Below are 12,510 nucleotides of genomic sequence, written 5' to 3' on the forward strand. Positions count from 1 at the left end.
ATGTATGCGAAGACATGGTGCCCACCCAAACTGTTGAGAGAGATGGCTTTAAGGCAAAGGCAAAAGCACTGCATTCACAGTAAGCGATGCCAAGCCTCAAAGACTTCACACAAAACAAAAATCTGAACATGTATAGCAGCTGTCGTGAGAAAGAGAAGCAAATGGCGCACACATGCACACACACAGTATCAGCTGTGCAGTTTAACAACTTGTATTAAACTATAACCCTGTGGCACCTGTAAATTATTTATTGAATATACTTCCATGATGTGGTAAATAATCACTTCAAGCTCATTGTGTTGGAATGATTGGGGAAGAGGGAAGAATTTTACTGTCATTCTTATTTCGATGGTATCAGGGTTTCAGGAACCTCCAACATCATTTATGAATGCAGAACGGTACCCTCTGCCCGGCATGTTTTGGATGTTTCCTGCTGCAGCACACCTGAATCAGTTTGATGGGTTAACATGCTTGGGCAGAATGAGCTGTTGAGGAGAGCCATTGAATTTGAACCAGGTGTGTTGGACCAGGGAGACATCTAAAACCTGAAGGATTGCGCTCCAATGGGAGATTTTCTTCAAAAATGTCCTATAAAGAGGCGGATCAGAAGAAGCTGAAAAGGGACGATATTGACAGTAGTTATTCTGATGAGCCTAAGAAACTGTCTAAAACAGCTCATTGCAATTTTGATGGCTGAACCAGCCGACCTTGTGAGCGGAGAAAATCAAGATGTCAGAGGCCGTCCACTAGTGGATGTTGGTGGTCCTTCACTGGTATTTCTGACACTGAAGGAGACATTCTCACATTACGATTGTAATAAATCTCTCCTTCATGTAAACAAACAGCTGATCGAATCACTTTATCCAGTGTCCAGGTAAACATGTTAGCTGAAATCTCTAATCAGATTGATTTTAATCGGATAAATGAAATATTTCTCCATGCAAACGTAACTAATGATCACCAATTTATTCAGCTGTAGAGTTAATCCATTTATTGAATAAGTAGGTCAGGGATGCTTTTACTGAAATGGAATAAACATGGGTGCCGGTGCAGACCATGAAAAGTTCACAGCAGTTGACTCATGCTGCGTCCTAATTGGGCCGCTGTCTCTTAGCGGACAATGGACAACCAGAGACGAAATGAGTGCCGATACCTGGTGCCAGGTCATCACCTTGACCACATGCTACAGGAGCCACTTTGTCCCTGTGGCTGTGTCCTTTTTTTAAAGAAGTTTGTAAGCGCCTTATCATCTCTTACTGGAGTCAACTATTATTGCTTGTTCTTTTTTATTACAGTTTGACTCCATCTTTGTTCTTCTATCTTAGGTTTTATTCATTTGGTTGACCAGGTTTTTTTTATTGGTATCTATTCTTTTATTCATTCTTTCCTTATGGTTTTAAAAAAAGTTTCTTATGCACATACGAATATCATGGCCTTAGATGAGATGAGTATCCACTTCTTTGTAGTTGTGCATTTTGCATTGTCCTTTTGTGTCTGTTATGTTTTGTTTAATGGATGGCCTCTCATCTTTACTGCTAATCAAATCTAACTTTGGTTTTATATTTACCTTACCTTCCAGTTTGCACAGCCGATTGTATGAATCCAGACTGCTTGCTTGTTTTTCATTACAGGTAACCAGTGAAAATTTATTCCCTGATCGCGTGCTTTCTGGCCTTAGTGATTTGAACTGTCAAATCCACAACAATTGTCCGACATTTCTCTAATTTCCTCAGTAAATATGAACACATAATCAAGTTAACTTAAGAACTTGCACTTTCTGCTCTACAGAAGCAGTTTTGCGCATGCGTGAGTAATGTTTGCATAAATTATGAAAAGGGCCCATAGTACAAAGCTAAATTTGATTATTTAAAACAGATTAAAGCACTGCTTAAATGGTACTACTTAAAATCTATTGCCCGAACTTTGGCTTTCCCAATCAAAATGAAAGAATTATGTTATTCACAGTCAAACAGTGTGAAGAAAAAAAACAATGCATTGGATGTAAAATAAGATTGTATAACTTTAGATGTCAAATTATTGTGAAAAACTTGGAAAACAATACATAATGATCATCATCATCCTGCTCAAAATAGAGTTCACATGCTGGCACAGTGTTTTCATGTTCACTCGCTTTTCTTTGGAAGCAGAGTTAGGTAACTAGGTCATCAAAAAACAAGCATGCAAAAAACTTAAGTCATGAATTATTAATTGTTGCCTCATTTAAAGGGGAAGTTTTTGTTTATTCAACACCTGATTAACCACAGTGGGGTTGAGTTATAGACAGAGGAAACTCATTAAATTAATGTCTCAGGCAACAGTTTTCTTGTACCTGATGGGTTTTGTTTAAATTTGTTTCCTCTCAAATATCAGATCTGTGATCCTATAAGTAAAGTCAATAACTTATCTTCTAGATTTCACAAGCTTGTAAAGGCCTGTATTTCATTTGGTTCCATTCGATTTAAAATCTCCGTAAAAGATTTTTCTGTCCATATCCAAAAAAGAATAATGACCATCAACGATCACAGAGTAGTTCCAAAGTCACATATTTCTAGTTTATGTACCTTATGTCTGTTTTTCCTGTGATGGATGCAGAAGCTGTGACCTCTGAGTTGAACCCTTAGGTCTGTTATTGAAAGTACAGTCAATGCTTAATGCATAATGCATAGTGCTGGCAGTACAGGCCCCTCTCCCTACATCGCCAGCTTTCTCTCAGTTTGTGTACTTGGGGATTGGGATTTTAACTATTTTGCAGCCCTCAGATAAAATGTTTAAAAGCCAATAAAACACACTTAATTTTTCAGTGATGTAATGCAAATTTCATTAGAGCAAACAAAGCATGACCCAATATGCTTAGTGTCACATGTCTGTCATTTAAAACTTTGCACAAAGCTGAAATACCATTAAATAATAGTAAATGATGTATTATAAATGTTGGGCCTTCAATGTTAAATTGAAAGTAAAAGTACATCTAAACATGAAAAACACGGTAAACACCAACAAAACAAAAGTACAATTAAAACTCAGTCTTATGCCATAATGCGGAACAAATACGTTGGTGCACAACTCAAAAGGTAGGAGTCTCAAAATCGTAACATTACCACAGTCTGTGGGCTGCAAACTCTTTGCATGGCTTCATTAACCATTTAAGTCCTGACAAGCCATCTTTTTGCTGTCATATTTTTAATGTGAAACTGTCACAGAAGTTATATTGAATAATTATCGATGTTAAAAATGCTAATGAGAAGGTAGAGTGTGTGGAAGAGTATGGAAACATTTTAAAACCATTTTAAATGTCAAGCTGTCAAAAAAAAAAAAGAAAAGAAAAAGCATTGTAAATGTAAAAGGTTTGAATGCAAAAATATACAAAGCTTTTCTACAAACAAACTGACAACAGGCAGACTCGTTTTGCAGTCTTTATAAATGCCTCTAAAGTATGTAACTTCCATCAGTATGCACTACTGCAGGTGAAATCTTTTTTGGATGGGTAACTGAGGAAAACCTACTAACCAGCATCTTGTAGCATAGGGGCATTTATTCACATATATACTTTGTTAAGAACTCCTGTTCTATTGTTTGTTAACACAAATAGCTTATCAGCCAATCACAATGGAGAGAGGAAGAAAGGGGATTTAAGTGTCTTTGAATGTGGCATGGTTGCATAGTTGTGGTTGTTTCAATTATTTAGGCTACTGGTGGTGTTTAAAGGTGTAAAGGTGTGGAGGGTATATGTTGGTGCACTTTGGGACCCAGTGAGTGTATAATGTGGATTGGAAGACTAGTTTTAAATATCCTTTCAAAAAAAGTGCAGTCATTTACATGCCTCGGTAAATAATCTTTTGCAACAGGACAGAATATAATTTAAAGACTCGCAAGAAATGATTATGCACAATGCAAATTAGTTTCTGTGGGAGGCGGCTGCATACATGACATCTAATTGTTCCGGCCTTAGGAAAAAAAGACATTTTGTCAGGGTGACTTTGCAGCAATTAAAGCACCAATTGTCTTGTGTATTTGTTTGCATTAGTCAAATGAATGGGTTGAAGGGGAACCTGTATGAATAAATAACCGCTGTTTATGCTCAGAGTAAAAGGGTGGATGGGAGACTAAACTATAGGCCGCCAGTAGAAGGATTCATCTGTCTCTGAAGATACTTTTTGTTTTCAACAAAATAAACTATAGAAAGCAACAGTGCATGGCTAGAATCATCTTCTCTGCTTCAGATCCTCAGGTTCTTCAACTCTTATTCAGACACACACTTGCATATTTTAGCATGTATATGAATCTCATGATTTTTAATGGCTCTAATTGGCTTTAGCTTATCGCATTGGATTGAGCTTTAATCTTTTGTGTGTCATGGTCTTTTCTCACTTGCCGAAGCAAAACAAATGAATCGTTGTTTGTCTCTGTTTAACTCATCGGCGTTCATCCTCCTCCTCTCTTCTGGATGCAGTGTGAAAAATGCTGCGTTTATATTGATGAGTGGAATAATGGATTAACTGCTCATAGTGCTCACCTATCAGTCTGAGAGAATGTTGCTCACTGTATGGTTCATTCATTCATTGTTGTGGGTGTAGAATTCTGATTGAAAAGCTGCCTGTAAGCATTTCAGGAGGAAATGAAGCTCTTCTATTTTCCTCTATATGAAAAACAAACTGTAAAACTTAAACAAACTCGATTTAGAGCTCTTCTGAATTTAACCTAATTGTAATACCTGTGTATAAAGCAGAGACTGTATAAAAAAAAATGAGCTACTGTAACATATGGGAGACAAATATACTACAAACTATTCAAGAAACTAAATATGTTTGCACTTCTGTAAAGGCTTCATTTTAAGCAATATATTCATATGATACACAAAAGTCTAAATTTTAAATAATGTTTATATTATGTAAAAACATATCCCTAAACTGTCCATCAAGGCCTTGTGTGAGGTGGGATCGCTGAACAGAGCTCAGTTTATCAGCCTTGTTGAAATGGAGTTGCTCCAATAAACAACCTTTACAATCACCTGAAAAATACATGACACATTCAGTTTTAAGATTCAACGTATCAGGACTTAAATTATTACATGGTAGTTGCCAGGTCTATCAATACTATTTATTTAATAAACACTCAACCAAACTTGAGAAACAGTTTGTGAAAGACACCCTTACTGGTGCTGTATGAATTACGTGGGTAACTAGGTGTTGCTACTTAAATGCACTTAATTAATCAGAAAAACAACTCAATGAAAACTGAAATGTTTGGCAGTTTGCTGGTCTGGGGCATTTGGGTGTTTGTTAACACAAAACTAAGGAGGAAACACACAGTCATCTTAGAGAAGCAGTTGTTGCTGCACCATCAATCTGGGAAAAGGTATGAAACCATTCCAAATGTGTTTATTATTCTAAATAAAGAAAGATTATAAAAAGAGGAAAACTTCAAGACAACTTCCAATCTCATAAGTGCAAATCCTGACTCTCCAGGCCCCAGTTAGCATCTTATATGTTGAAATTCATGATCATACAATTATGAGATGGCTGAACAAGTGTCCCTTGTTTGGATAATTTGCCAGAAGAACAGCCTTTACTCAATTTAAAAGACCATGGCAGCACAGCTTGGATTTGCAAAGTTACATCTGGAAAAAGAAAATAAAAAAGTTATCAAAAAGTGCGTTTAGACAGATGGGATCAAAGCTGAGGAATTTGGCTATAATGTGCAGTATCAGTACAAACACCTCACACCAAATGTTTAGCACGGTGGTGGAGGCATGATGACATGGGGTTGTTTTGCAGACAAGACAAGGTCAACCATGAACTCCTCAGGATTCAAACACACTGAAGAGTTAAATCAGATGCCATCTGTTTGACATCTAAACATTAGCCCAAACTGTGTCATGCAATGATCCCATGCAGATGAGCAAATAAGATAAGATCAATCTTTTTAATCTGTAGAAGATTTTGTGATGTTAACTGTTCAGACACAATAAAGCAAAAAAGAAGAGAAAAATATACTATAAAAATATCTAAACAAATATTTTTACATACAAGATGAGGCCCCTACTTTTGTTTGTCCCATAGGAGTTGGTGTCTGTCAGCTCTCTCCAAAATAAAACCAGCTAGCTCCACATTAGCATCAGGTATGACAGCAGTTAGCCAAGTCTCTGTCAAGATGATCAGACAGCTCTCCTGGCAAATCCTCTGGCTTCTGACCAGTGTTGACAACTCATCTGTCTTGTTTGACAGAGCATTTCCATTCCCCCATAAGCACCAAGGAAATCAGTGGCTTGTACTTTTGCTTCAGTTGTTTACTTGCCATGACTTTAGCATTAAGCATAAGCCCAGCTCAGCTCCCACAGTACCTACTTCTTCACTCCCTGGCAATGCAGTGGCATATTCCAGCTCTGCTTTTCCTCCATCAGTGTTTATCATGAATAAACTGTACTAGTTGAGCAGGACAACTAGCAAACACAAGTACACACAGCAGAGCATCAGACTGGCAGCCATCCAGTAATTATGATGCATCTTGAATGTGTTTACATACCAAGCTAACTGACATGCCAACTGATCTGTGTACCAATGATCAATATTAAGATAATCCAATTCTAGAATGGGTATCAGGCCTTAAAGATAGGCATCTTCTAGGTCCAAAAAGATAAAATGATAGTGACTGCTGAAAACTAAACACCATGCTTCAATCTCAATGACAGTTCATAAACCGATGGATGGAAATAAGTTGTATTTAGACTGAATACAATTTAAAAACAATCTGAAGGTGCCTATTTCAAAGTTTATTTGGGATCTGATGTATGTTAAACACTGAAGTGGTTGCTGAGCCACTAAAACCTTTACAGTGTTTGCAATGTAATGTTTAGACTCTTGGGTTACAACAAATCAAACTTCAGAGAATATTTTGTATGTAGACAGAAAGAGATAACTTTAACTCTGTTTTAAACAAGTTTTTAGATTAAAAAAGAAGAAAAAAATCAACAAAAGGCATCAATGCTTGACATCATTGTGTTGCTGACTGCTTTATAAAGAGTCTCAGCCTTCTTTCTGTCGGTATCTATGGATGTGTCGGCGTGAAGCTCAGGTGTGGCTGGGGGACATGTGACCATTAGCATGATTACACCACGACAGAGCTGCTCCTCTCTGAGGCAGTTTAAGTATCACTTCTTCTCTTTCTCTTGTTGCAAACTCCAACAACATGAGCGCTGATGGAAAACTTGCTTGTTTCTGGTTAAAAATGTTCTCCTTTTCTTGAGTTTCTTCTGCTAGTGAGATCTCACACATCACCACAATGTAGTGTCTGGCACTCCCTGAAGGCACATCGCTGTTGTCACTAAAAGATTTACTTCACTCAATAATGGATCCTCACATTAGTTTATTGTCCATTTGATTTTTATATATCACTGTTTATTCTTGCTTTTTTTATATGCTTTGCTGGCCATGTGCCTGATTTCTCCAGAGAGATCAATAATTTCTCTGATCTTACCTCTGTGCTGAAACAAATGGCTAGAAAGAGGTGTCCTCTGGAAAAATGGCCTGGTGCCGACACCTTTCACGCTTCACTGTAAACCATTTGCCAATTCACTAACCTTGTGGACTGAGGTCACAATTTGTGGTTTGTGACAAATGCATGATCATGCTTGCAGCCTATCTGGTGCATGAATCATGTATTGGGTGGTAGAATCTAGGACAGGGGGATGAATCATGAGACATTGCTGGTATGGGATATGTCTTTGTATCATTGGGAGAGTCAATGTAAGAGGAGACCTGGGATTCTTGGACAAAGCATACTCACATATGTTTAGTTGGAGAAAGATGAACATGTCTGCATGCTTTATGGGACATCTGCATGAGTGCACAACAGAAACTTCTTGTGAAAAGTGGAACTAAATCCAGGCACCGCTTGTCATGCTTGAGAGGTGGAATTTTATGTAAATCCAGCTCGGTAGAAAACAGATCTCCAGCTAGTTATTTCTGCTCAAAGAATGCATTTTCAGAATTGATGGGGACAATTTTTGAGGTCGTTCCTGCTGGAAAATACTCAAGACGCCTCAACGCCCTTTCTGAAAAGTCTCTGTTCTTATTTAATTACTAAAGAAAAAAGGAAGTTTATCTTCAGTTTTGTGACAATTTTAACAAAAGCAGTGAAAGGAAAGGTGAAAGCCAGTTATGAAGGAGTGAGAAGAAAGGAAAGATGGTGGGTGGGAAAGAAAGGAAAAGGTGAGGATTAACTGCACAGACAGAATGTCAAAATTGCTTCCTTTCAAGGAACTGCTGCCAGCTGCAGTTTCCTCCCCTGAAATTTCCTTTCCTCATCACCCCCAGTGTCATGAAGACTGCAATGCCCTCTTATATCAAATTCTGTACATTTATTATTAATCCCCACTGGTTTATACATAAACCTTTTCTGGAAATAAGCATTTCCAGCACTTCCCCCAAACACCCTGTTGCTGGTTTATGGTTTGTCTTTCCTTGGTGGATTTTCACCACTTCTGGTCAGGAGTCTTCCAAAAGCTTCACAGTTTCAGATTTGCTCTAGACCAGAACATCTGGTTGCAGCGAAAGCACGTTTCAGGACTTCAGATCACAGCCTCCTACCCATCCATCATGGTTTCTACATGAACCATCAGCGCAGCTGCTGGAGATAAATGTAATTATTTAATGCTTCTGGAAACCACAGATGCATATAATCTCAATGCTCCTTAAGTTGCTATTTAGTGTTTCTTTAAAACCACTCTGGATAATGAAACGTGCATGGACAGGGGCTTTATGATTTGTGGCAGTTGTACGATTCAACAGACCTGAGTCACTTGTGGTTTTTCTTTGGAGGCTACAGCTACAATATCTTAATTAATTTGTGTTGCCATTATTTTTGTGTCATATTTCACTGTTACACTGTTAAGGTAAAAAGATAAGATGAGATAAGATAAGATAAGATAAGATAAGACAAAAGGCCAATTTTAATAGGGTGCGTGTGCACCACTATCTGTGTGCGTTGCGACCACAGGAGCCAATTGCGGCCGTTTTAGCCAGTGGTTCTGTTCACACTGGTTGCAGCGTGCAGCGCCTAGAAGTGCCTCATCGCTGCTCTTCGCTAAAGACATGCGCTGAGTCTATTTTTGATGGAGCATGCTTCCAGAACGTATCAAACTCAGACATGGGAACAGTGTAAAAGCTTTCTGGTAAATTTCAAAATAAAAGCTCTTCTGCAGATGTGCGCTCCCTGAACTATATAAACATTACATCATTAATCGATCAGTGGGTCTCAGTGTTTTATTAATTTATTTTTTTTGTTTGTTTGTTTTTTTTCATCATGGCCAATGAGCCATTTATCCTGGGATTGAAGAATCACGAGATTCTCCAATTCTTCTTTGATTTTGTGATCTCGCAGATCCAGCAACATGGACTGTCATCACAGGAACTCCACATCTGACACGCTTCCGGTGTTAATTGGCTGTAATGGAAACTAAAAATATAAAAATAAATTTGAATGAGGTAGTTTTTGCCTGAAAGAAGATTTGATGTGAATGAGGAATAACTACATAAATGTATATAATGGCAAACAAGGTATAGATTAAAAAGACATGTCAGTTTTTTCTCTTTTAAACCATCAATCTATCAGCTTTATTGATTCACCAGCATCTTCGTAGATATGATATCATATCCAGTTATCCCAGGTTGTTAGTAATTCCTACAGAATAGTTCTCCATTTTGCTCTTGGATGTCCACTGCAGTTGTTTTTTGATTTTTCCTCATCTAATTTTTTGTGGATTAGGAAAACTATTTCTACGCAGTTATAATTAATATCATTGTACCACCACCCTCTGCCTCATTTATTTACTTTAAATCAGTAAATTTTTTCTTTGCATAGTTTTAAAATAATGCTTCTGATCTGTTCTGCTAGTGAATGGAAACCCAAGTGTGCTGAGTGTGTGAATGTAACATCTAATGTAAAGAGCTTTGAGTGGTCATCCTGACTAGGAGAAAGCGATGTAAAGCCTGGTACACACATAACGATATTTGGACTGTATTTTTCCCCATTTTGCCTCTTCCCGACCTCGGACGGCAAACGCCTGATCATCGTGAGATTTTCCTGTCCAATTATCATTTGGTCTGTGGTGTGTTATGAGCCCATTTGTCCCGATAATCTGCTTCAAAACGGGTCGTAGCCGACAATTTGGAACAGTGAACATGTTTAATATTTCAGAGCCGATTTCTGAGGAACGCCGACAATGCGTACATTCTGATTGTGTGGGTGGTGACGGGGTGCGGAATGTAGCCAGTCAGAGAGCAAGCTGACTGGGGAGCAAGGAAGTAAACAAAGTCCGTGTTCACGCCATCTCCAGTCTGTTATTTTTTTCAGTTCTGGCTTTTTCTGTTAACAATAGTCTGAAGACCACCATCATTCCCTCATCCTATATATCCCTTCCATGCTGGGTGTTGTGTTTTCCGATTGTTACTATGTTTCTTCTTCTTCGTTTTTTACCAGTTGTTGCTATGGTTCTTCTTCTATGTTTCAACGTTTGTCCGGCTCGGAGGACTAGATTGTATTTGAGTTACTGGACAGCATTGTTGTGTGTGTGTTGTTCCATGATTACATTTTCAGAGCACATCACACACAGTACGATCATAACTGATTCACGTGTGAGGTGTCGACCAGATAAAAAAATCTCACAAGATTAAAAAAATCGTTTTGTGTGTACCAGGCATATGTACAGTCCATTTACCATTTACCATGTTAAAAGAGACTAACATCTAGCTTTTCTAGACTTGTGACCCATTGGATTTGATGTTGCCTTTGGTGGTCAAAAGCATGGATAGACAGGGAATTTGCAAAGAGGCTGGCAAGCATTATGCTAAAACTGATAGCCAACTAAATTAATTACTGTTACTGAATTAGCTGCTGCACTAGCACATTGTGCAGTATTCTATGTCCACCGGCTGTTAACTTGGTTGTTACTAAAGTCTAAGGCTCCCACTGTAAACTAAATATCGACTACTACAAAGTCTCTTTTGCAAGAGACATATTTGACCTCATTGGGAAATCCTGGTAAAAATAAACAAAAAGAATAAAAAATAAATTCTTTCACCTTAGTGTGTTTTTTGTTAATTGTAAAAACCCCAAAGCAGGAACTCTGAGAAGCCCACTTTTTTTTTCGTGTTAATAATTAAAAAAAATAAATAAATAAATAAATTTGCCATTCCCTGATTACCATATTAATGTTAGCTTACCATTTGCCCTGAGCTAGTCTTAACATTTGCTAATATAATACTAACAACTACATTTTAATCCTCTTCAAGTCTTTATTATGAATTACATTAATAGGATGCAGTTAATTATAATTAAGCCAGAAAAGAAAAGAAGCTCAACATCTAAGAGCTCAGTATCAAACTTTTAATTGACTTTTGGATCAATCAGTGGTTCTGAAAAGACTAACTTGTTGATGCAGCCAAAACAGGCTTATGTCAGAGCCCCTTATGCAGCATTATCTACATTTCTGATGTTAAATATGTTCATTATGAATAATGGAATAGAGGTTGAATGATGCCTTTATGCTTTTAAATTATGAGTGTTAAATAAAAACAAACAGTGAGCATAAAGATAAGTGCCTAGAAAATAGATTAAATAGTCACTAATAACTATTATCACTGACTCCTATACATTTCTGGTTTTTATTAAGAAAGAAATAACTTTTTTTTTTAAATTGATTTGTATTTCTTTGTCTTCTTTGACAAAAAACTGACAGTAAAAGTTGATTCTTGACCTCTGCAGTAGTTTCAGCACCATTTAACCACCATGTCTGCCCATCATCATATCATGCTCCATCAACTGATGATGACCATGAAATGCTGCATAAATAAATTGCAGAAACAACTAAGTGGACCATGAGATGCAATGATAAACTCCATTTGGACTCTCACAATGTCCAATGTACAGTGTTATGCTATATACCTCTGGCCTGGGGACAATCACAATGCAGTTGTCACACTCTATTTGGGCTCCATTGAGTCATTAAAACAGCTTAATTCAACCACAGCCTGCAGGCTTTCAGCCCAGCTATCAGCCTCACTCTGTGGGCAGCTTTCATCAATACAGTCCCAGGCTGAGGCCCTAGCTGGTGACTCCCACTTGCAAACTCCCACTCCAACAATGTGTAAATACCCTTCACAAACTAGTTAGTGGACCAATGCACAACAGTGAGTAAGTAATAGGATTTGTGGGTGGCAAAGTCACCATGTGTATTTGCATGCATAGTTTTAATGAAAAAACAAACAGTGCTAAGAAATGGATCCATCACTGTGGTGTATGAATCATATACTGATTTTAATTTCAAGCCTCAGTAACTAGACTTATGTCTTTTTTTTCAAATTTTGTTCCAAATGGACATGTAAATGGAATTATTTTAATGACAAGCACTATCATGCCAGTGCCTTAAATGTGGAGGCACATGTTCTTTTGATTGTTGTTTTCCACATCAACGAGCATATTAGGAACAAATTGTTTCATTACTGGGCACTGAGG

At 37.6% G+C, this 12,510-nt stretch overlaps 1 protein-coding gene across 1 annotated transcript in view; it reads left to right on the forward strand.

The window, feature by feature from the left end:
• Positions 1–12,510, forward strand: part of cacna1g (calcium channel, voltage-dependent, T type, alpha 1G subunit) — a 318,055-nt gene that overhangs the window by 53,257 nt on the left and 252,288 nt on the right. The gene's annotated exons all lie outside the window — the stretch shown is intronic.

The sequence above is a fragment of the Melanotaenia boesemani genome, chromosome 21 (assembly GCF_017639745.1).
Source record: "Melanotaenia boesemani isolate fMelBoe1 chromosome 21, fMelBoe1.pri, whole genome shotgun sequence".
NCBI classification, from domain to species: domain Eukaryota; kingdom Metazoa; phylum Chordata; class Actinopteri; order Atheriniformes; family Melanotaeniidae; genus Melanotaenia; species Melanotaenia boesemani.